This window comes from Panthera tigris, chromosome X (genome assembly GCF_018350195.1).
Source record: "Panthera tigris isolate Pti1 chromosome X, P.tigris_Pti1_mat1.1, whole genome shotgun sequence".
Taxonomy (NCBI): Eukaryota; Metazoa; Chordata; class Mammalia; order Carnivora; family Felidae; genus Panthera; species Panthera tigris.
In genome coordinates this window covers 21,958,540-21,984,868 of record NC_056677.1, presented here as the reverse complement: position 1 = coordinate 21,984,868, position 26,329 = coordinate 21,958,540, and positions in this window count along the sequence as shown.

Genomic DNA, 26,329 nt, shown 5'->3' with positions numbered 1-26,329 from the left:
TTGGTAGAAGCTAGACTATAACATGTATCAAATAACAATGGCTTTTCTGGAATTACTTCCTTTTACTTTTCAAGCAATCGTAAAGTAAATATTCTTTTTTCATCTCCATAGAAGTATCTGAAGCTCCAATGATAAGCCAGCTACCTTGATCGAGGTAACAGTACAATAAATGCCAGAGCTGGCATTTCCCATTAATATCCGGTTATACACACTTTGTTTCTTAAGCACTCCAGCAATTAAACCCTTTAGTAGGGAAAGGGGGGAAGAACTCTTTGAGGGCGTTTCCTTGGGAAAACTGAAGTTATAAATACACCCTGAAAGGCTATAGATATTGGTGTCTTACAAACTTTATGACATCTCAAGAAGATTATGTAGCTGGATTAGATAATGAGATTGTAAATGTCTCTCGGTTAAATTAGGCTTTATCTGAAACAAGTTCATTGTGTGCCAGCTCTTGAAAGCCCCTGGTTCTTATAAATCATGGTATACGATGACTTCATGAAAAGTCCTTGCTCAATTTAATCAAGAACATTCTGTAAAATGGGCCGTCCTTTAGGCAGTAGAAGGCACTAATGATGGTTTGCATAGGTGTATTTATCCTGGTAGAGACAGTGAAGTATTGGCATCTATCTGCTGTATTTCTTGAGCTCTAAAACCAGCAGACAAGAAGCAATGCAAACAGTTTATTTGTACGTGAGTAAAGCAACCTCAAATCCTGAAATGTAGTCCTTGCCCGCTCTCGCGTAGTATGACCCAATCTAGGAATTGACTACAAAGCCCTGAGATGTGCTTTTAATATGAATTGTGGCCCTAGTTCATAAAATAGCATTTCATGATATTACTTTGTGATTAGACTACTGCAGGGTTTTTTTTCAAGTAATTTTTTTTAATAGTTAAAATGAACTATTTTCAGGCTTTTCTCCATGCAAAGCAGGAGAAATATAAAGGCTCTTTTTGATCTGGCGTCTTGTATTAATTTAAATTGAATCTTCACTATTTGAATTTATTGCAGCAGATGTCCTCAGCTACCCAATTATTTTAGCACAATTTGGCACATATATAATTTTAAAAGATCTTGTATCTAGGCGAAGCATTTAATTTCCTACCAAATTAATCCCTTTGGAACATTACGTTGGATGCCATGGTGATGAAAAAAAAGACTCTTTCATAACAGCAAGTTGCTCCAGTAAATACCCAGTATTCTGCATAAATGGGAGCTCTGCATTTATTTCTTCTGTTATATATGGTGCACGTTTTCTTATTACTAATTATGTACTTTCTCAGCTATTTTTAATAGGAATGAATGCTGTGCCCTTTCCTTCCTAATTCTGGGTTTTTCTGTTTCCCCTTTTCGAAGGAGGTGACATGATTTTTTTTGACCCTAAAAGGACAGCGGGTGTAGATTAATCAAGCATTCTTCAGCACTGTGGTCAGAAACAGGAATGATAATAGAATTTGGTCTTTAAAAATTTGCTTAGTTAAATGACATATACCACAGTATGCATTTTTAGTAATTAATTAAAAGCAAGTTAATGTGCCCCAGTTACTGTTGCTGTGTAACAAGTTATTCTAAATCTTTTTCGAGTAAAGCAAAGCATTTTATTACGTGTACAGATCATGTGGAATAGATAATTAGATATGACAGAGCACAGATGGTTTGACTGCGATCCATGATGTCTGGGCCCTCAGCTGGCAAGACTCAAAGACTCGAGATGACTTAATGGCTCAGAGCTATGAAAATCTCGAAGTTCTTTCACATACATGTGTGGCACATAGTCTGGTATAATTAAAAGTCTGGAAATTCAGCTGGGAACATTGGCTGAAACACCTGTAAACAGCCTTTCTTGGTATTTTTGGTTCGAATACCATGGTGGCTACTTTCCGAGGTAAAGCATCTTACAAGAAGGCATGCCAAGAGCAAGCATTCTGAGAGAATCAGGTGAAAAAACCTCAGAATTCACTAGGCATCACTCCCTCCGAATAGTTATACACCCATCCCTAAACTCACTCTACATTCAAGGAGAAAAGACACAGACCTCACCACTTAGTAACAGAAGTCGAAATGTGTGGACATACTTGAAAGCCACGACAAAATGTATCACTTAATAGAATCATAGATGACACATACTTTGTTTATACTTAAGATTGTTGTAGTCTCTATAACATGACACATCCCTCAACTGTTGAGAGATCCATTGAAGTTTAGGTAGAGACTATGACAGCACATCCACCATATATGTTATGCTCAACTTTGAATTCTGCTTTTGAATTCTTGATTGCATATTATAAATTTTCTTTATGATAGTTAGAGTTCTGTTGACTTAAATATAAGTAGAGTTCTTGAATTGCTACCACACAGTAGCAAGATTGGAATAAACTCAAGGTGCCTGGATGGCTCATTCGGTTAAGCTTCCTACTTTGGCTCAGGTCATGATCTCAGGGTTCATGAGTTTGAGCCCCACATTGGGCTCTGTGCTGACAGCTCAGAGCCTGGAGCCTGCTTCAGATTCTGTGTCTCCTTCTCTCTCTCCCCCCTCCCCTGCTCATTTATTCTCTCTCTCTCTCTCTCTCTCAAAAATAAATAAACATTAAAAATAAAATTTAACAAAAAGAATAAGCAATAACCAGAAGAGGATAAAAGGGAAGCTTATAAATCGGCATTAATGCTGAGCCTCTCTTAGTCATCTGTCTCTGTTTGGGTTCCCCAAAAGTTAGTTATCAAGGAAACGACTTAAGTGCATGTAGTTTATTTGAGAGGTGATCCCAGGAAGCATAAGAAAGTGAGGAAAGTAAGAAAAGCCAATAGGGTATGTTCATGGGTAGGTATTTGCTCTGTGCAACTGGGACTCAATGTAACATGATAAACGTGATAACACGGTAAACGTGCCTCAGAATCATTTGTCTAGATGAATAAGAAGCAGGAACATTTTACCGCGTGCAATGATACCCATTGTTTGAGATTTGGGACCAGATGTATCAGGGATTCCACAATTGCCCCCATTGTTCTTGTTTGCAGTAAGCTTCTCCCCTGCTGCCCAGGAAACCCTTAAAGATGATGAGCCCCTCAAGCCGTTAAAGGAGGGAGCTGTCAGCAGGTGTAGGAATCATCTACCAGAACTGCCAGTTGACTCATCTGGGCCAAGGGGCCAGGGAATTGGAGTATCAACATCTCCTCCATCTGATTTTTTTAATAATAATTATATTAGAAATGTATTATTATGTACATAGTTTGAGAAAAGCAAGTAATATGTACGGTTTACAAAAACCACCAGTGTAGGTCCTTGTTACACCTTTTCCCTGTCTTCAAACGTGGTGCTTCTAGAGGCAGTCATTTATAGTTCTTAACATTTTCTAAATCTCTTGACCTCCATATTTCTAAATAATATGCATGTTGTGATTGATCTGTTTTATAACTTGTGTATTGCTTTCATATTATAGCTACTGAGAATTTAGTATTTCACATTATCTCTCCTCCCTCCAGTTTTCTCTCCCCTCATTTTTCCAATCTCATCACAATTCGGGGATAACTCAATATTCATGTTATTTAACAATACAAACATTTTCCATTACCATGAAAATAATATATAATGATACCAGGTCATTGCTTATAAACTTCTGATTTTCTTAACATTGTTTTCATTTTTTGTTTTTTTAAATGTACCTACAGTTAATTCTTTCCAAATACTCGATAAGCTCTGTAAAATGTGTTTTAGCAGTATTGTTCATACAGTTTAATGCGACATTTCTATTTTCTTTATGGAGTGTTCTTCTTGGGTGACCCCCATTCAGTTCACCCATGACTGGTATACTGTACAGCAGTTGTCCTGAGATTTACCTTTACATTTATTCTAGAACTTCGTTTTGCTTTTCATCTGACTTACATGATTTGCTTTCTGGCTCCCAGAACTCAGATTTTCTTCTCTCTCGGTGTGTTACCTTCCTTTAGTAGATTACATCCTCCATTAGTTTCCAGAGAGTTTCCATGGGTGGGAAATTGTTTTGAGGGTGAATTCCTTCTGTAATTGTGAAAACGTCTTTATTTTATCTTCACATTTGTTTGCCGTTTTATTATCATTATAGCATCCTTGCTTGAATATCATTTTTTTTTTCAGAATTCTGAAGGTATGCCCAAGTTGTCTCCTAGTTTCCAGACATGAGTACTGGAAATTTCTGTGCCAGGATAATCTCGAGCCTTTTGTAATTAACCTGTTTTGTGTGCTGGGGCTCTTTGCTTAGTTTTACTTTTCTTCCTGAAAGCTTGTGCCTTATTTCATTTATCCTTTGTGGGATACCATCTTGTGATGGTAACGCTTGGTAACACTTGGTGTGGTCTGTAGTATTTTCTCTTATGGGCTCCTTGCGTCCATTAATAGTGATATTTCTGTTTCTCATTTGTGGCTCACCTGGTATTTGTCTCTCTCAGTGATTTGTTCCTTCCACACTTTTTTTTTTTTTAAGAACTTTTGCAAGTCAGGTATGAACTTTCTGGTTTGACCTTTTGGAAGTGTTACCACTTCTCTTCTACTTTCTATCTCTTTGCCTTCTTTCTACTTTGGGAGAGATTTTATTGACTTTATCTTAATGAATTTCTATTTTGGTGCTGTTAGTTGGAGTTTCCAAGACAACTGTTTCCTTGATATCCTAGTTCATACACATTCTTTTCCGGTTCTCTGCACACAGTATCTCAAATGAGTATTATTGCATCAACATTTTCTCTTATTTCTCTGAAGATATTAACTATATTTTTTAAACTTTCTTCCTTTGTCTGTGTTATCTTGTTTTCCTACATCATTTTTATCGACTCGTAGCTTGCTTTCGTCTCCTTCATGTTGGAAGCTTTCTTCAAATACTTGCTGTCTGTGTCTCTGTATTCATGGAAAGATTGAGGCATACTTTAATTGCATGTGCAAAAGTAGGATTTTTGCATAAAAATGACCAGAGAATAGGTTAGAGGTCAGAGGAATGGTACTGTCCTCCACAACTGCCAAATGGCACGTAAGATCTCCAATTGGGATTTGTGATTAAACTTCCATAGATCTTTGAGCTCCTGGATGTTTAATACATAAGCTTAGATTTCATTGCATTTTTTTTTTCTAAAAGGAAGGTCCATAGCATTAAACAGTTCTTGAAAGGTAGAATCACCTCAAAAGCTTAACTTGCCTGGAGGTGTAGGATGGTAGAGATATACCTCAGCTGATGGAATTGCACTGGTCTTTGAATAACACATTGGTATAGAGTTAGTGGACAGAACACAATATTGAGGTCGGGGAACACTGATTTCACATTCTTTCAAATGTTTATTAGGTCCTCCGGCCCTTCTCCTTGTAAGATGAAGTCAGGGACAGAATTTATTCTTTCACTAGAAACAATTCAGAAGTAACTTAAAAAAATAAATGGTTTTGAAGACATTGGGTACCAAGGAGGAAATTACATTAATTACCTTAGAAATGGCAAACAAGCGAGATGAGCTCTGTGATTATCCCTGGTTATTGCTTCAAGACACTTTTCAAACCATGGTACAGGGTGGGGAACCCAGGTAGAACTTCCTAGACTTCTTGAATTTTGGAGATGGCATTAAGAGTCCAGAGACAGTAAGGTGGCTGGGGTTGGCAGGATAGGCTTACAGAGATGAAGTAGCTGCACAAAGAATCTTCAGGGTGCCCCCATCAGGTGTTCAAGAGTATTGATCACTACTTGTGTGTGAGGAAAGGACCCTAGGCCATGGGGCATACCATCAGTGAGGATTACAGGGAACAGTGCTCAGATCTCTAACAAGTTTAGTAATAGAGCCTGTCCCACCAACCCAGCTCAGAATCCATAATTCATAGGACAAAGGGAGATTACTCAGAAAGATTTTGCCTCAATGTGGAGAAAATTAGTCCTAGACTAAATGCTGCTCTGACCTGGCCTGGCAAAATTTACCTTCGGAGAGCAGCAGATGTTTACCAATGGGGTGAATTCAGAAAGGAAATGCTGATATGCTCAGTAACATTGTATTTATTGGCTTGGGATACAGTTCCAAGGGTTTTTAATTAAAAGCTGCTTTTGTTTAACTATTAACACAAATGGCCTCCTTTCCCTAGGAAGTAAGGCGTCTGTGAGATAGAAAATGGTGTGGTGGTCAACCTCTAAAGTGGCACCTTTTCCTGCTGTCCACTCCCTGTGTAATCCTTTCATCTCATGTACCCTGGACCTCTTGACTTATAACAATAAAGTAAAACAATGAAATGTGGCACAGGTGATGAGATGTCACTTCCAAGATTAGGTTATAAAAGACTCGAGCTTCTATGTGGCTTGCATGCTCTCTTGCTCTTTCTTGCTCTGATGTCGCCAGCTGCTATGTTGGGAGGTGCCTTATGGAGAGGCCCCATGTTCAAGAACTGACGGAGGTCACTGGTCAATAGCTGGAGATGAACTGATCGCTGACAACAATAGAGCAAGTGAGCTTGGAAACACATCTTTCCCTGTTGGAGCCTTGAGATGATTATAGCCCTACATGACCCCTTGTAGCCTGTGACAGCCCTGAGTCAAGTCACCTTGCCAAGCTGTGCTGGGATTCCTGCTCCACAGAAATTGTGAGATGGTAAATGTTGTTGAAGACAGTAAGTGTGGGGCAATTTTGGATTTCATTAAGAGGGACCTAAAATTTGCTGAAGGTGACATTTGTGAGTGGAATAAAGCTCCTAAATACCACAGACGGAAGAAATTGGTAACATTAGGAGACAACGTGGTGTGCTTCCTAGTGAGACTTCAGAGATTTCTGGGGGTTCCTGTTCCCCTGGTTATTGGCATCTGCCATCAACCATCGTTGCTACGTTCCTATGCGTTATAAAATACCAACGTCAAAACCGATTTTCTCGTCTTGCTATAAAAACCACTGTATGGAAACCAAGAACAGAAGCAGCAGCTGATGTATCAACGTGGCATGTAGCATTCAAGAATTGCTTGTCTCGTTTTTAGCAAATTCTCTGCATAGCACAAGAGGCAGCAGGTAGTGTCCTACCTTTCCAAAAACACCTGTGGCTGTTAATGAAAACAAAATCATCCCTATCTTCTGGCTGAAAAGACAGAAACTCCACATTCATACCTGTAGAGATGAAGTTACTTATCACAACACATGCACGGGCACACCTAGTTGATGCCTGTATGTGTCATGGGTTGCTTGTGCGTGCGTGTGTGTGTGTGTGTGTGTCTTGATCTGTTAGTTTAAACAGAGAAGTAAGTGAAGGACATTTGCCAGACTACAAGTGTTTGTTCCTCTGGAAAGAGGGAAAGAGGGAGAAAGAGAGATTATTGAATCTTCCCATTTACATCTCCTCATATAAAAGGTATTACTGTTTTTATTATATGAAATAATAAAGATGGATTGAAAAGTGAATACAGATTAAATTACTGTGACTCCACTTAATTTTGGAGGATTTTGCTCTTCCTTGGTTTTGGCATGGTCTTTATCCTAAGTCCTTAGCCACACTTGCCAAAGGCAGGTGGTAGAAAAGAAGTGTAGGAGGCTCGGGGGGTGGGGGGCTTGCACATGGGGTAGTTAACCAACAAAAAGCAGCCTTCTTACAGAAACATTGTGGACTGGCTTTATTTTCTTTGAAATATCTCAAGGCATCCTCCCTGAAAGCATTTTGAAAAGTTCCAAAAAATTGACTAGAAGAGGCACTTAACAGAATGTGAGTAAATCTCATGGGATATATTCTCATTTTAGTTAAATTTATCTATTGATGTCAGAAGTTAATTCAACTTTTTCTTTTCTGCTTCCTGGTTTTATATTAGGGTTACCTTCTGTGGCATTAAATAAAAAGCCACGCAATTGAAGTATTAGCAGAAATTGCACTGCGTGTTGAGTTCTCATATAGCATAAAGCAGCCTGAAGGGAAATAGTTAGGCAGGGGGCACCAGAGCTCCAAGTAACTGGTGTTCTATTCAATTTTAAGCAACTTCTGTGGAATATAATGAAACACAAATAAGAGGTCTAAAATCTTGCATATTTTTCTTTCGCACTTTGAGCCGAAGTTTTTTTATTTTTTGGGGGGGGGTGCTTTTTTAAAAAATATTTTCATTTTGTTTTGTTTTTCCTACTAGTAAACATTTTAAATGATTGTTATCAAGTGAAATGTATCATTTAAAATTAGTTTTCAAAAACCATGATTTATTTACTAAGAACACATCTCTGACAGTATTCTATGTACGTAGAGTGTCTTAAGTATTTCCTTAATGATCACTTCAAGCACAAGCCATTTGTATTTCATCTCCTGATGATTCTGAGAACTCTTTCAGGAAACAAACAAGGTGTTTAAAAGCTGTGGTGAGATTTCTGTGATTTGAGAGATAGTTGGATTTTTCAGTTAGACTTTGGCCTTGATAACTATATTTGGATACTTTATTATCTATAGCTACATAAGAAATCCTCCCAAATTAATGGTTTAAAACAACAAACATTTATCAACGCACAGTTTCTGAAGCTCAAGAATTGGGGAGTGAGTTCACTGCGGGGTTCTGGCTCCCAGTCCCTTATGAGGTTGGCATCAAGCTATTGGCCGATTCTGCAATCACCTCCACCTTGACTGGGGCTACAGCATCTGCTTCACACGTTACTCACATGGCATTATCTGGAGGCCTCAGTTTCTCAAAGTGCTAATAATCCACCATGTACTCACACTTCATTTGGGGGATAGATAGTCACAATCAAAAGAAGTAGTCATTGTACTACCGTTACCAGCTATTTCAAATTTAAATATGCTCACAAGTCAAGCTGAAGGTCTGTGAATGAGTGGGGAAGCATTTTAAAATGTTTATTACCAGGCCTCCAGTTTTCCATATGCATTGTGATGATTAAATGCTATGGATTTTTGTGAAAAGTATCTCCTTCTGTGTGCTATTTATGTTAAAAATGTGTAGTAATCCACTGAGGCAGAATCTCAACCCAGCCACTTGGAGAAGGTTGAGATTCTCTCTGAATATTAGAAGCTTCAGTTCTGATATCCACAGTTCCATGGTGTCTCAGTGAAATCTCCAATCGTCTCTCTCCACAGGAGCACAGAAAGGCATGTGTTTTCTTTTCTTCTCCGCTGCTGGGAAGTGTCTATGCAGTTTATATGACAAGGTCTACACCACATCAGTTGATGGAATTAAAGTCCTAACCTTGAGTTTGCCAAATAGATCCTCCTTTAAGTGGGAAACCAAACACGTTCTCTCTCTGTTTTCACACTGTAGCAGATCCCATGTCTTCACTTTGAGATTTTTCAGACAGACATGGCTTTCTAAAATATGACTGAACCTGCTGAGGAACGTTGGAGTGTCTAGAGGAGAATGGATGCGCTGGGCTATTTTGCATATCAGGATGGGTGGAATAGAAACCAGTCTTGAGTTCCTCCCTCAGTGGCAAAGGTTAGAGTTCTGATCACAATGTTTATTTTATGAAATAGCATAACTACAGAAGCCGGTGTAGTATGGCCCCAAGAGAAGGAGTCAGTTTGCCAGCATAAACTGCTTTTTCCAAAGCAGAAATTGCATGTAAAGCATCACGATTCTCACAAAATGTCTTTGTTGTAAGTGCCCCCACTACATTAAAAGGGGGCTTCATTCTTGTTGCAGGGTGTTTTTGGCGAGTTCTCAAAATTGCTGGGATTTTTGCTCTGGTATTAACATAATAAATTTTCTAAATTTTCTTTGTTTTTTTATTTGCATCTCTTCTATTGCTCCTAATGGTCTGTGTCTTCCATGAAGTTAGAACCTTCTGTTGGTTTTCCTCAGTGATGTAATCCCAGTGACAAAGAGTGGCCTGTGGTCGACCTTGCTCCTGTGGGCTGAGCAGACTCAGTGGGCCTTTCACAGGCTGCACATAGTGTTTATTCCCAGGGATGCTCAGCTGGGACTGGACTATCCCAGAGGGGATACTTGGAATGATGGAGAGCTGGCACCGCCTCTGTCTCCCACTGTTCCTCCCTTCCCATCTGGAGGCACCGTACGAGAAGTCTCAAGGGCCCCTCCTGTTCAGAACCGAAGCTAGAGAATCACCTCATGCAGTCATGGAGCATTTTCTACATTGGCTCTTAGAGAGTCGCTGATTAACTTGACGTAAAACTGAAAATATATAGGATGACTATTAGGTCACGTAAGAATATTTCAAAGAAAACAGTCATGTTCTGTGATGTCTTTCCCTTAAAACAGTTCTGAGCTGCAATAGTAGATTGACGTAAAAAATCAAAATTTCGGGGCGCCCGGGTGGCTTAGTTGGTTGAGCGTCTGACTTCGGCTCAGGTCATGATCTCACAGTCTGTGGTTCGAGCCCCGTGTCAGGCTCTGTGCTGACAGCTCGGAGCCTGGCGCCTGCTTCGGATTCTGTGTCTCCCTCTCTCTCTGTCCCTCCCCCGCTCATGCTTTGTCTATCTCTGTCTCTCAAAAATGAATAAACATTAAAAAAATTTTTTTAATAAAAAATAAAAATTTGGCACATTTTTATTCAAGTATCTCGGGGTTATGAATGATATATATCTGTGTGATACTGAACTTGCTTGGAATTAATAGGAAAAGCAAACGTAATTTTAGAAAGCATTTAGTTGCAACGTATTAGGTTTGTTTTCTAAGTATTGTTTTTCAGCAGCCATTAGCACATGAGTTTTGACAGCGAGAGTGCACTCTGAATATCTTTTCCCTCAATATCGTATTTTACCAAATAGATCTTTTCCCCTTAGATTATCTTAACTGCATAAGTAGAAGGAAATATTGATTCTAAATTATAACAATTTGAGAACCTCTGTCTGTGGCTGCAGAGTAATGGGAATATAACTCCTTTAAAAGGGGGTGGTAAAACCAACAGGAGCAGCTAGAGCACTGGTGAAATTGTTTCACAGCTCTCAGAAAAAAGCAGAAAATTGCAGTAATTGCTATTTCTCTTTTAACTCCATCACAACAGTCAGTCAACAGAGCAGACCAAAATCCTGCAAGGCTTAGCTTCGTTGAATTGCCGTAATGTTTTATTCCACGTTTTTAGTGAAAGTGGGTTTTTTTTGTTTTTGTTTTTTTAAATGAAAACGTCACACTCTTTACATTGACAGTCAATTCAGCTTGTGTTTGGCTGGGTCCGTTTCCCCTCACCGCCAGCAACCCCGGGATGGAGGTATTATTGTCTGGGTTCATCTGAGCTTAGGCTTATGAAAATAGTGCTTCAGTGTCTCATAATCTGTAGTCAGGAATAGTATGTTTGTTATTAGACCGACACTATATTTGAGCAAATAGGAAATTTAAAACTAGAACTCTTGAAATTATAATGCCTTAAATATGTGAAAATATGTGAGTTTTAAACTATTAAGAATGTGTTATGAACCTTCGTTTAAGTAAACCATATCAGTATACACCCTATTCACACTTTTTTTTAAGTTTTTTTTTAATGTTTATTACTTTTGAGAGAGAGAGAGACGGAGACAGAGCTTGAGTGGAGGAGGGGCAGAGAGAGAGGGAGACACAGAATCTGAAGCAGGCTCCAGGCTCCGAGCTGGCAGCACAGACCCTGACGCGGGGCTCAAACTCATGAACCGCGAGATCATGACCTGAGCTGAAGTCCGACGCTTAACCAACTGAGCCACCCGGGCTCCCCAAATGGCTTTTAGAATCCTGTTTCGCTAAATGTTTCTTGGATATTTACTTGGATATAACAGAACAATTGCTAAGTTGGTTTCAGTTACATTTAAGAGGATAAAGTTCCTCATTCAATTTAAAAATTTGAATGCAACTTTAAAGTTCATTTATTTGAGAGAGAAAGAGCTTACGTGAGCAGGGGAAGGGTAGAGAGAGAGGGAGAGAAACAGTCTCAGGGAGGTTCCACGTTACCAGTGCAGAGCCTGAGGTGAGGCTCAAACTCATGAACGATGACATCATGTTCTGAGCCAAAATCAAGAGGCAGACGCTTAACAAACTGAGCCACCCAGGGGCCCCACAGCTTTGAAATTTTTAAAGGAAGTTATTTTAAAGCAAAATCTATTTGAGGTAGCAAATGTTTGTGTTTAATTTTGCAGGAATATTAAAACATAATCATTTTGAATCTATATTAGAGTCTCAATCTAAATACTTCAAGAATACCTCCTGACATACCATCAGTCCTACTACTAATTAAATGAAAGTCTAATACATCTCACTCACTACTTGTTAAACATTTTGAAGACATGTAATAACCACTGTTGTGTTGATTAGGCACCTACATAGACTGTTGACGAAAGTATCGATGGAGGCAATATGCTGGGCTGGAAAAGGTGAGTTAGCAGGATCTATAAAAATAAAACAAAAGGAACACAACTTGAAGTCAGTTACTTTACTTCCAGAAATCTATCTTTTAGAAATAATTCACATACATATAATTTTGTTTCTGTTTACTTTACTCCTTTTTTTGGTAAAAATATGGAATTAAGTTAATTATCCATCCAAATGATGCTAACCAAGTAAAATAAGATAAGTTCACACAACAATATACTGCTTAACCACTTAAGGGAAGTTCTCATCCGGGAGATGTTCATAGTGTATTTATGAGAAAACACGCAGGTAAGTGTAAATATGTGTAGCATCATCTGGTCTTCATCTTTATTTCGTATTCAAAAGAAAAACGCACATATGTACATGTGTTTATAAATGAGTAAATGTAGAAAATAAATTTTATCGATACAAAATGAATTGTAATTTTGACCATCTATTTGAAGAAGTAGAGCATGGCATTGTTTTCTTAAATTACTGAAAAAACCCTCCATGGAATTTTGGGTTATTTTCACTTTATATTTTTGCAATCATGGAAAAGGAATGTTTACATTCATTTGTGAGTAAGACTTTAAATTCTCATTTCCTAAAGTCTCCTACTATACCAAATTTAGTAGAGAAAAATATATATCATAATACTCTGAAAAAGTCTCAGAACTACAATTAAACAAGCCTTATTTATTTGGAGTTTTATCTGATCTGCAGTGTCTACCCAGCAAAGTGTTCAGTGTATTGGCAGGAGTACAGTGATCCTGACATTTGTCCATTTAACCTCTCTCCGACTGGATCATTTCAGGACTTTTTTATACATTAAATTGTGGCAATTGCTAAATAGGCTTCCCATGGAGAGGTGGGTCACTTTGCCCTCCTCTGCACGTGGGCAGACTTGTAACTGTTTTAACTGATAAAGTCAGGGGACCCGATGTTATGGAACTTCTGATAGATCATTAAGAAGTCAGGCAATTATTTTGTTTTTTGATTTCACGTGTAAGTGAAATTGTATGGTATTTGTCTTTCTCTGGCTTTTAAAAAAGTTTTTTAACGTTTATTTATTTTTGAGAGAGAGAAAAAGAGAGTGCTAGCAGAGGAGGGGCACAGAGAGAGGGAGACACAGAGTCCGAAGCAGGCTCCAGGCTCTGAGCTGTCAGCACAGAGCCCGACGTGGGGCTTGAACCCATGAACCGTGAGATCATGACCTGAGCCGAAGTCGGACGCTTAACCAACTGAGCCACTCAGGGGTGCCATGTCTTTCTCTGACTTTTTAAACTTAGTGTTATACTATCTTTTTTTTTTAATGGGTTAGTAAAACTCGTGTGTGTGTACACATGCATCACACACACATCTTCTCTATTCATCTAGTGATGGACACTTAGGTTGCTTTCATATCTTAGATATTGTAAATCATGCTGTAACAAACACGGGAGTGTATATCTGTTCGAATTTGTGATTTCCTTTTTTGGGGGTAAATACCCAGTAGTGCAATTATTGGATCATGTGATGGTTTTAATTTTTTGAGGAACCTCCGTACTGCTCTCCGTAGTGACTGTACCCTTTTACATTCCCACCAACAATGTATGAGGGTTCCCTTTTCTCTTTATCTTTGTCAACGCTTGTTATTTCCTGTCTTTTATTTTATCCATTCTGATGGGTACAAGGTAATATCTCGTTGTGGCTTTGATTGGTATTTCCCTGATGATTAGTGACATTGAGCCTCGTTTCATATGTCTGTCAGCCATCTGTATGTGTTGAGAGAACTGTTTGTTCACGTTCTCTGCCCATTTTTAATCAGGTTATTTTTGCTGCTGTTGTTGAGTTAAGTTCTTTATATATTTTGATATTAACCCCTAATTTGAGATAACATGTTCAAATATCATCTCCCGTTGAGTAGTTTGCCTTTTTGTTTTGTTGATGGTTTCTTTTGCTGTGCAAAAGATTTTTAGTTGGATACAGTCTTTTGAAGTTTATTTATTTTGAGGGAGAGAGAGAGAGAGATCGCACACAAGGAAGGGAGGGGCAGAGAAACAGAGGGAGAGAGACAGAATCTCAAGCAGGCTCTGTGCTGACAGTGGGGCTTGAACTCATGAACCATGAGTTGATGACTTGAGCTGAAACCAAGAGTCGGGTGCTTAACTGACTGAGCCACCCAGGCGCCCCCAGTTTGATACAGACTTAATTGTTTACTTTTGCTTTGGTTTCTCTTACCTCTGGAGACCTATTTAGAACAAACAATATTGCTAAAGCTGATGTCAAAGAGACTACTGCCTATGGTTTCTTTTTGGAGTTATGCTTTCAGGACTCACATTTAGGTCTTTAAACAATTATGAGTTTATTGAAGAGGCTGTCCATTCCCTATTGGACATTCTTGCCTCTTTTACTATAGCTTAATTGACGTGTAAGCATGGATGTATTTTTGGGCTGTGTATTCTGTCTCATTGATTTATGTGTCTGTTTTTGCGCCATTACCATATTGTTTTCATTACCATAGCTTTGTAGTTTCATTCGAAATCAGGGATTGTAATACTTTCATCTTTGTTCTTCTTTATTCAGATTGCTTTGGCTATTCAATGTCTTTTGTGATTGCATACAAATTTTTGAATTATTTATCCCAGTTCTGTGGAAAATACTCTTGCTATTGAGATAGGGATTACATCGAATCCATAGATTGCTTTGGGTAGTATGGACATTTTAACATGAGCACTGTATACCATTCTATTTGTTTACTTTGCTTTCAGGTTTTTGGTTTTTTTTTATCACTGTTTAAGAGTTTTCACAGTACAGGTTTTGCACATCCTTGGTTAAGTTTATTCCTAGGTGTTTGATTCTTTTTGGTGCAATTGTAAGTGAGATTCTTAATTTTTTTTCTGCAACTTTTTTATTAGTGCATAGAGAAGGAACACATTTCTGTGTATTAATTTTATATGCCATAACTTTATTGAATTCATTTATTATTTCTCAGTTGTTTATTCACTGCGTTATACACCTGAAATTAATGAAACATATGTCAATTGTACTTAAGTTAACAACAAAAACAAGCCGGCCATTTTGTAAAAGGAATGTCTTTTCGGAGACCACCATGCAAGGGGGAGGGCTCTTAAGGTGCTCCTGTCCACTACCCTAAGTAAGCTCACAGCAGGAAAATCTACATAAGCTACAACCTTGTAAAATGGGCCATTTTGGACGTCCAGCCCAGTATAGACTGCAGATGACTGCAGCCGCAGTCGAGAGGTGACAGTTCCCAGGGAAGAACCATCTGGGGAGTATTTCTACATTTCTGGACCTACAGATTCATGAGCAAAATAAATCAATGCTTTGCCTCACTGCATTCTGAGGTAATTTGTTGTATAGCAATAAATAACCAGAACAGCAACTCATTTAAAAGTCTAAGACAAATAAATCCTTGGTAAAGATATCCTTTGGGATCTATGTCAGTTGGAATGAAAATAAAAATTATTTTCAATTTCTTAATTTCCATTATTTGTAGGAGAGAATACTCAATTAAGTCTAATGAGTTTTTATAAATGACAATCCAGTTTGGATTCTTTGGCTAACCTTCCACATGGGGATCAAGTTGGCTTAAGCACAGTTACTTCAGTACTCACTTTTGTTTTATTCTTCACCACCCTATGGAGAAATATATTAGACACTGAATATGGTGATATTTTACTGTTTTTTTCCCTTTGCCTTTGACTTTGTGTAAAAGATTTACTGTAACAAATGAATATTGGCCCTCAGCTACTTATATCAGTTTCTCCAAAAGTCAAGATGACTGAGAAATACTCTCATCAAACTTAGTAATAATTTGTAGTGGAATAAAATGGTAATATTTTCTGCATCCCTATCTTCTTTCTCACGTTTATATTACTGACTGAAAACTATCCTGAATGTGCTAGTTGTATTTCCTGTCCATTGAGGTGAATAGCAAAATGGATATTTTCCTATAGAATAATGGCATGGGTTTTCGCTCTGCTTGCTATATAATAACCATTAGAAAGGATGACATACCCACCCATTCTAAAATAAAACTTATTTTTGACACAATTCTCAAATACTGTTAGCAACCTTCTGTGATAAGTCAGATCGTTTTATTTAAGAATAGAACTTGCAGGGGCTGCCTGGGCAGCTCAGTCGGTTAAATGTATGACTCTTGGTTTTCTTTCAGGTCATGATCTCACAGCTTCATGGGTTTGAGCCCTACATCAGGCTCTACGTGGGAGGTACAGAGCCTCCTTGGGATTCTTTCTCTCCCTCTCTGTCTGCCCTTCCCCCACCTTTGCTGTGTCTGTCTTGGCCAAAATAAATAATTTGTTGTAAAAAAAAATAATAGAATTTGCAGGGCACCTGGGTGGCTCAGTTGGTTGAGCATCCAGCCTTTGATCTTGGCTAAGGTCATGATCTCAGAGTTGATGAGATGGAGTCCCATGTCAGGCTCTGTGCTGACACTGCAGAGCCTGCTTGGAATTCTCTCCCTCCCTCTGTGTCTGACTCTCCCCCACTGACATGTGCTCTCTAATTAGAAAAATAAATAGAACGTTTAAAAAGTAAGGAGATTATTTTGGGAAATCCATTAGCTCTTACAATACTCAAATTAGATAATTGATGGACATTTTATAGTCATGGAAATTGATTGGTTATATATACATTAAATATTTTTAACTTGAAATTATTGTGATTATGGTTTACACATGAGAAATTTTGTACCCTAAATTCCCACTTGTCACTGTGTGCAAAACAGACTCTCTTGATGTCTCAGGGAAAATGTTGATTCTGACTGCCATATATACAGGCAGGTCCCAGGTTTAGGCTATTCATTTTTTGTAAAAGGTTTTACATGTACATTTTACTCATTTATGAAGTATATGGGTATGTTTAAACTTAGCTATAAAGGATATGTTCCCACTGTGTTCTTGTAAAAGAATGGAACCTTAAATACCGTTATTAGTCATAACCTATTCAAAGCGCAGGTGATAAAATAAGATTTATAAAAGGGAACCTGAAGTCTTTGCATATCATTTATTTCACTATAGCCTATAAAGCTGCACTCTTCAATACTGTCCTCACTAGCCACACGTGGTAATGGAGCAATTGAAATGTGGCCAATCCCAATTGAGATATGTTATATATGTAATTAGACACATTTGAAATCCATTGGATTTCACAGACTTAGTCTGAAAAAGTAAAGTATCATATTATTAATATTTATATTGATGATATGATGAAAGGATCATATTTCGTGTATATTGAATTAAAAATCTTATTAAAATTATTTTCACATGTTATTCATATTTGTAGTTTGAATTATGTATCTATTTTATAACAGTTCTCTGAGAGTTATTCTTGGATTAAATCATAATATAATGGAGTGCAGTGATCACAAAAAGTTTGTTCCTCCAAGGAGTAATCATTGTATTGTTTTTGCTTTTATTCGTACTATTGACCTTTTCAAAAATAATGGTTTTTAGGGTTGTTACTGAAGGTAAGTAACAACATTACCTTGAATATTCTTAGGAGGACTGTACCAGTCAGCATAAGCCGGGTTATACTGCCTAAGAAACAATGTCCCAAGTCTTAGTGACTTGAAATAAAGGTGCATTTCTCTCTAGATTTCATGTTTAGTACAGACTAAAGGGAGGGTCCTTGTTCATTTCAGTCTGCTCAGAGAATAAGACAGATAAGGTGTCCACCATGTCAAATATTGTTCATCTCTGAGCCTAAAGGAGAGAGATCTCTTAGAGGATTTTATACCAACAATTAAATACCATAGCCCCAAATTAATTCATATGTCTTATACCAAAAACTGATGGATTATAACTAGCTGTACTGTCCCATTCAAAGTTAGGAGGTCAAAAAATGTCAGGTTCCCATGTACTCGGAAGGAGAAGAGACACAGACAACATAGAACAGCAGTAAGGATTCTTACAACAACCTTTCACATTTCTCTCCATCAGTACTAAAGTAAAATCCTCAAAGTTTTTTCAATTGTTTTAGGATTTATATTTGGTTAAAAGTAACTAGAGTGTTTTGTAATACTTATGATGCCTTATGCCGCTAATCATTTTTCCTATTTCGTTTGGCTGATATTACGTTGGTGTTCAATATAACATTCAAAACTCTTGGAGTTTTTGTTGTTCTGCCTTCAACTTCTTCCATAAGTTCTCACTGATTTTACATACACCTGTATAAACTTGTGAAATCATTTTTAGAATAAGTGTATTCACACTCATACATGAGAGAAAGATATTAAAGTACAGTATCGTTTGTGAAATTAAACTAAATATTCCTAAGTTTAATAATTAAAGCTCCAAGTTCTAGTTCTCAGTGTTTTAAATGTTTATTGATAGTGAATTTCCCTACCTACTCTAAGAAAAACCAGTGTTCCTTCTCAGTGGTTAGTACTTCATGTTCCCTTTTATTCTATCCCAACGGAATGACTGAAGTTTCAGTTTTTTGGTTTGAACTGAAATATTTCATTTTTATTTCATTATATGTATACTACAGGAGGATAAAAACTCAATTATTTTATGAGTGAATAGAAATAAATGTTAAGGAATCAAACTGTGATTAATTCAAGTCGTTCATACAAATACAGTTTCACTTTGTTTTAGCGTTGGTTTTGAGATCGAATCACATGTCTACCAGTGATACTCATGTCCAAAACTATGAGCTCTTAATTTGACCTGCTATACTTATAACTCATGAAGTTTATTCAAGTGTTAGTATTAATCTTTCTAAATAATTTTAATCACATCTACCATATAGGGTTAACATGCATAAAACTGGTTCAAAAATATCCCTCTAATCATATGAAAATGGGTCGGTGGTACTTAGAAACACATACCTTTCAATGACTAATTTTTGTTAGTAAAATTTCTTTATTGCAACTAGTAAATGTATTAGACTTCTTCAAAGAAAACCTGTGGAGAGATTTTAATATTTGACATATTTCAAAGAATGTTGGCCACATCTGCAAAGAGGGGAACATTAGTTCCCTTATGTGTGCTAATTAATAATTGTGACAGTTAATGGACAGTAGCTCCCCTGTGATCATAAAATGTCATGGCCATTTATCAAGTAGTACTTTTCTTTTTTAATCTTTCTTAATAGCTTATCTTTCTATATCTAACGATCACATTGTTACTAATTGGAGACATCAGTAAGAAGTTACTTGAATGAGGCTCAGTCCGTAGTTTAGGACTGGAGAAATACATTTTAGGTGATGCGATGGTTTTCATAGCAGTCAGCTTGTATTGTATTATACTGCAGTCACAAACAACCCGAACCTCTCAGTAGGTAACTGCAACACAGTAGTTGATTTCCTCCTGTGTTATTTTTGGAAGGATAGACAGCTGTGGCTCTCCTGGGCTTTGCTTAGCCCTGTTGTACACATCTTCTTTGTTCACAGAAGAATTAGGCTGAAGCAACAGCTTCTACTGGGTAATCCTAGCTTCAAAGCAATGAGAAAATAAGGAAGAAAACTTGTAGGAACACAGTCGCTTTTTAAGTGTTGACTCTTTGTTGGCATTCATTGCTCCTGTTCACGTTTCCTTAGTTAATGTAAGTCATATGGAATAGAAAAGAACACTGTGCCCGCAGGGTAGCCCTACCTGTCACCTGTCATTGGTCAGCAATAAATAATCTTATTAGTGGCAAAGGAGAAGTAGACATTTGGGAACAGTTATTCAGTCCACATCATATAAGCTTGTAATGAAGTTGAATAGAGAAGGGCAGAGTGCTGACCCTGGAGTGTCCGACGTGAACATCAAGCATAAAATGGAGAAGGAAGAAGAAGGAATCACAGATTAGGAAGACCATGCCAGTCTCGTGACCGAAGCCAGAGGGTTCTCACATAGGATGGTGCGGTCAAATGCATTTGGTGCCTCCGGTCAGTCCAGTAAGAGGACGATAGACATAATTCTTCACTGTATTTCTCAACATAAACAAGACTGAGGTCCTCAAAAAGTGCATTTTAAGTATTATTTGGAAAGCGAGAGTAGAGTAAGTGCAGGAATGAATGGGGATTTCTCGTTCTGACATGAGATGGTCTTAGTTAACATAAAACTCCTCCCACGCCATAAACTCTTAAAAATCCCAAAATTGCCAGAGTCCAGCTCCAGCAGGTGCAGGGGTTCTTGAAGGAAGAACGGCGTCAGTGAAAGTAAAATAAAACTAAAATAAAAGACTAGAAAATAAAAAACTAAAGTAAAAAACTAAAACTAAAATAAAAAACTAAAATAAAAAACTAGAAAATAAAAAACTAAAAAAACTAAAAAATGGGCACAGTCAACAGCAGTGTGTTGAACTGGCCGATTTATCGTAGTAAATGTGGCATTATATATGCTAGTGATTTCCTTGTAGCATATGTCATCTATGTTTTTTAACATTACCTAATTTTGAAAATGTTCCTATGTATAAACGACCTTTAAGAAATAACATGGTGATTTTCCCGCATACCCTTTGATTATAGATTAATTTCTTACATTATTCCATTATGCACCTGCATTTATCTATAATCTAGAAAGCATTTGCTTTGCCGTTCTCGTGAAAGGCCCTCCGTTTCTCAACACCTCAAGTGGAACAGTTACATGGACGTGACCTCCTGGCCACATGGGGCCAGAAGAACAATGTGTTTGCCTCGTCTGAGGTGCCAGGAAGGGCCTGAAACCCCTTCCTGGCAAGGCGTTAGAAACCCATGCCTCACACATTCTCGGAGAGACCATGCACCTAGGAACCAATGAACCATTCTGTAGCTTAACCGACTAGGTTCAGTCATCATCTGGAATGCCTCCGGGGGGCCAGGTGGGCCTAGGGGTTGAAGTCACCCGTGCCCAGAGATACACTCCTTAGTTGCCAGAGTGGGGCTTTCAAATCCATATGTCTCTCCTTTACAGGCCCTCTTTGCTGGCAAAGGCATGAGGCTATCCTTCCTGTAAGTAGAGGAGTCTCCATAGGGGATGGCAAGGGCGAAACGTAAGGCCGCACAATTTCTTGAGGAACCTTATTTTCTTCCCTAATGGTTCTTTTCCCAGGGGGCCTACTGAGGGCCATTCCCCGACAGACAATACCCCAGGTAGTTTTAAGGCCAAATTACCTAAAAGCGGGAGGACAAGAAGCTTCCTGTCGGTGGGCCGCCTTGCAGTCACCAATCTGTCCACAGCCCGGGCCCTGCCACTCAGGCTGGGACAGCTCGGCTTCCAGCACAAAATAAGTATAACAATAGCAAATTGTATTGCTGGACTTGTAAGAAAGAAAGGAAAATCCCAAGTGCCAGTAACAGAGTAAATGAAAACATAGGGCCATAGCACTGAGCTGGTTGTCAGGTTGGTGATAGGCAATGCAAAAAGGGCTTTATAGAACCTATAAACACATTTTAAGGCTAAGGTTTGCGTTTATAAAGCTTACCAAGATACAGAAAAAAAAAAAAAAAACGCCTCGCTCCAACATGAAGTGGGAAGTTAGGAAAAAGACGCCCCTAAATCAGCAGAGAATGTCTGACTGGCAACCAAATACTCCATATAAAAACTGAAAACCAGGGCTGCCTGAGGGGTTCAGTCGGTTACGCGTCTAACTTGAGCTCAGGTCACGATCTTGCAGTTCAGGAGATTGAGCCCCGCATCAGGCTCTGTGCCGGCAGCTCAGACCCCGGGGCCTGCTTTGGATCCTGTGTCTCCCTCTCTCTGTGCCTCTTCCTTGTTCGTTCTCTCCCCTGCCCCTCTTTTTGATAGCTAAATACATGTGAAAAAAATTAAAATTGAAAACCATAGCTAGGTAGACCCAGATGTTAGGTTGTTCTCTGAACTCTTCTGTGTGTTTAAAGTATATCATATTTAACATGATGATAGTTGGGAAGTACTGACAAGATGTTTGAAATAGGAAAGTTACCAAAGTGAGTCATGAGAAACATCACATTGGAGGTTGTCAAGGGAAATTGTTTTAAAATCTAAAATGTATCCACCCTCCACCTTCCCCAGTAGGATATATAAGGTTGGAGAAACAGGAAATGTCTAAGGATCTTTTAAGCAGTTTCTGCGGACAGAGCTGTCACTACATTGGGAGCCCATGCTTCTTTCCTTCACCAAAGGAAAGGAGTAGGGGTTACCATCTTCCAACCACAAATGTATGGAGAGGGTGCTTTAAGGGACTTTTCTCTGGTAGCTTGATAGATTTCATAGCATTTCGCAAACATGATGAACTGGTTTCTGGTATAGCCTGGAGACTCTTCAGGCACAAGTCTCTTGTATGAGCTAAAAGCTGAAGGGGAGAGGAAGAGGACAGAAAGTTGTCTGGGGAAAAGAATTAACTTCTGTTAATGGTTTTAAGTGATTGTCACCCCCACTGGAATTCCTGCAGCATGTCATATACTGGATCCCCTTCCTGAACAGCAGCGGGGATAGAGGCAACAATGGCTTCCACGGAGCCCGTGAAACCAGAGAAATAGCATTTTTACATCTGTCTACAAGAGAGCGACAGTGCTCGATGACAGCTGCACTTGTCCTATGAAACTATTACTGCACCTGATCCTTCCCTAGGGCCTTAGTATGAAGGCTTCAAGTAAATATACACTTACACCCACAGTAGTGTTAGCATGTTAGTGAAATGAGCTAAATGCTCATTTAAGACACAGAGGGTTTGGAGACCAAAACATCGTTTCCTACTACTAGCTTTCTACCATAATCACACTGTGACTGGACAAAGGGAGATTTCATAAATAAGGCAATTTCACAGTTTTTATTAGTTATATTAATTGTAGACATATTAACTTCTGTGTGTTGCTAATTAAAATGGCCATAGACCCGTCTTTTTCTTAAAGAATAGGACTTTCATAAATGAGGAACTGTTTGAACAAGAGTAACAAATAAATGAAAATGACTGGAGGTTAGGATTCCTGGAACCGATGTTTTGAATATGGTAAGTATGGGCGATACCAATGTTTAGGGTGTGCATGTAAGATTAGGTCAGTAAAATAAGATCTAGGTAAAGATCACTAAGTGGTAAAGAAGACGGTGGCTGGGAGCTTGGATTGAACATCCACTATGTCAAGTCACTTCCTCTGTTAAAACCACCTTGTTGTGCATTTGGAGTCCCAGTTATAGGGGAGGACAATTGCTGTGAAAGAGGACACAAGATTGGGCAGAGAAATCTTCAGACCATAAAGCATATCTGACACATGTAGGGGCGCCTGGGTGGCTCAGCTGGTTGAGTGTCCTACTCTTGATCTTGACTCAGGTCGTGCATGATCCCAGGGTTGTGAGGCTGAGCCCTGCGTCAGGCTATGTACTGCCTGTGGAGCGTGCTTAGGATTCTCTTTCTCTCCCTCTCTCTGCTTCCCTCCCTCTGCCCCTCCCCCACTCATGTGCCCTCTCCCTCTTTCTCTCAAAGGAAAAAAAAAAAAAACGCATCTGACACACGTAAAGAGAGAAGGGGACTTCAAAAAGAATGTCAGACTTTGATGGGGTTGTGGTGATGTTTTAGCTAAGCTCATAGGTCTAGAGCAAAGACTGACCCTTACAGGAGTCCTGTCTTGGTCAGAAAGGGCAAGGACCTAGTACCGTCACTATGCTTAGTAATTGCCTGGGGGCTTCTCTGCAGGAATATGGCCTCAAGTGACACATTGCAGTAGACACTCAAGGTGCTGCTGCTGTAGGTTGTCAGCCAAGTGCCGTCCTCACAGCCGAATGGCATGTTATTATTTCTAAATGGGTTATCTTGAGTGGCCAGCTTTATGGCTCTCATACTCACTTGTATACCAAAACCATCCAGAATAGTTCTACCAGTGGAGGAACCTAGAAAACCAGGAGCTAAGTCGTTGTACAGTTGGCAGGGAGGGGGCCATGACTTCTGGTGAAGTGAACTAAGGCAAGGAAGATGGGTATCGCTTAATGGTTTGCGCACCACAGAAGATATGTGGTCACAAATGAGGTCATAAAGGAGGAAAACTATGGCCCATGATAATTTGGACAAAGGGAGAAAAGTTTGAATTTTGAGGATTTCCCACGAGTGAGAAACCTGTGTTGGGAAGGAAACAAATGCAGAAACTAAACCCAGTTTTATTTTGATAGGGTTGTGGAATAGTCCGTGTTAGAAAGACAACAAGACTTCATTAAAGCCAGAGGTTAAAATTTGAGAGTGCAATGTAGTTTGCCCGTTGGAGATCTGGAGCCTGAGAGACATCGTGACAGGTTCGGGAAGGGAACGGTGGTACGGGGGGATTGGATCCCAGTTGAAAAAGTGCTGGCCAAAAGTGCTGGCCGTGGCTGATAGTTGCAGATGTGGTGAGGAGCATTGGTTCCCTCCTGAAAGCAGAGAAAGATGAATAATGAGGTGAGAACATTTAGCCTTTGTTCTCAACCTTTGTTCTTAATCCTGGGCATGCGTTTTACTTCCCGTACCTCCCCATGAGGCCCATGAAACTAGGTGCTGAACTCTGTTTGGATGCCAGATAAATTATTGATCCACCAAAGGTTAGACATTACAGGCACGAATATATTAGTATAAAATCGAAGGTGATAAGTGATTGGAATAATAACACAGAGACAAAATTGAAACCAGTTAATGCGATTGATAAAAACATGCCTGATTTTATAAGGTTATACCTTCTTTACTATGAGGGCAAGGCATGCTCCTTTTTTACAACATCCAAAGATGTTGTATTTATCTGAAGCGATCGTGGAATGATGTTCAAAAAGAGACATCAGTAAAATGATTCTTAAAATATGTACCTTTTAGAAGACATACAAAGTGCTGTATATCCTATAGAACGAAATATTATTCAGCCATAGAAAGGAAAAAAGTAGTAATAAGTAACACAGAGTGAATGAACCTAGAAAACATGATGCTAAGTGATGGAAGCCGGACACAAAACGTCACCTGTTGTGTGATCCCGTTTATAGGAAACTTCTGTTATAGATAAAGGCGTAGAAGCAGAAAGCAAATTGTTGGTCTCCAGGGCCTGGGGGGAAAAGGGAATGAGGAATGGGGTGCAAGTACTTACTGCGTATGGAATTTTCGTTTTGAGGGTGATGAAAATGTGGAACTAGATACAAGCAGTAGTTATATAACCTTGTGAATGTACTAAACGCCACTGAATTGTTCATGTTAAAATGATCCCATTTATGTTGTGAATATCATCTCAATTTAAAAAAGACATAGTTAAGGGGCTGCTGCCTGGCTCAGTCGGTAGAGCATCTGACTTTCGATCCTGGGGTTGTGAGTTCAAGCCCCATGTCGGGCATGAAGCCTACTTTTCAAATGGTAAATAAATAAAAGGACATAGTAAGAATCACTTTAAATGGTCTCAAATGTACTAATTCTTACTGTTAGTGGCAAGGATACAAGCATTCTCCCACACTACAGGATTCTTGAAGCTTCAAGAGCAATATATCAACACATTTCAGATATACATTATCCCATGCATCTTTTACTGGCAATCCCAATTTTAGATATTAATCCTGCAGATACATTCCATAGTTTTAGTCCAGATGTTTCATACCCCATAGACAGCTTGAAATTGTTGGAAAGAAAGTGGTTGAAAGTAATGGTAAGCTCTTACCTATTTTGGAACAGTATCTTTGAAGTACAAATATTCTAGTTTTCTTTATCCTCCACAACATTTTGATGTAGGGTTTTAATGTTAAAGATTTCAAAATTTGAAGGAATCTCAAGCACTGCTTTGACGGTACACCTCCCCAATATCTCTAGGAAGAGATCTTACTGAGGCCACCCTCTCTGGACAGATTTGCTTAAAAGAGTATTTTCCTTCTGTCATTTCAATTGTTTTCTCATGCGTTTTAAATTTTTATTTTATTTTTATTTTTATTCAAGTAATGTCTTCAACCAAGATGCGACTCAAACTCACGACCTCAAGATCAAGAGTCCCATGCTCTTCTGGCTCACCCCATCAGGTGCCCCCAGTTTTCCCATATCTTTTATTCACACCTCCCAGCCGTGTCCAAACAGAGCAAGTCCAATCTGAGATTCCTTGCAAGACATTTGTCCTCCAGATGGAACATCCTTAGTTCCTTGACCAGGTACAGTTGACGCATGGACGTTTTGAAGTAAATAAAAATTGTACGCTCTATTTTTCATC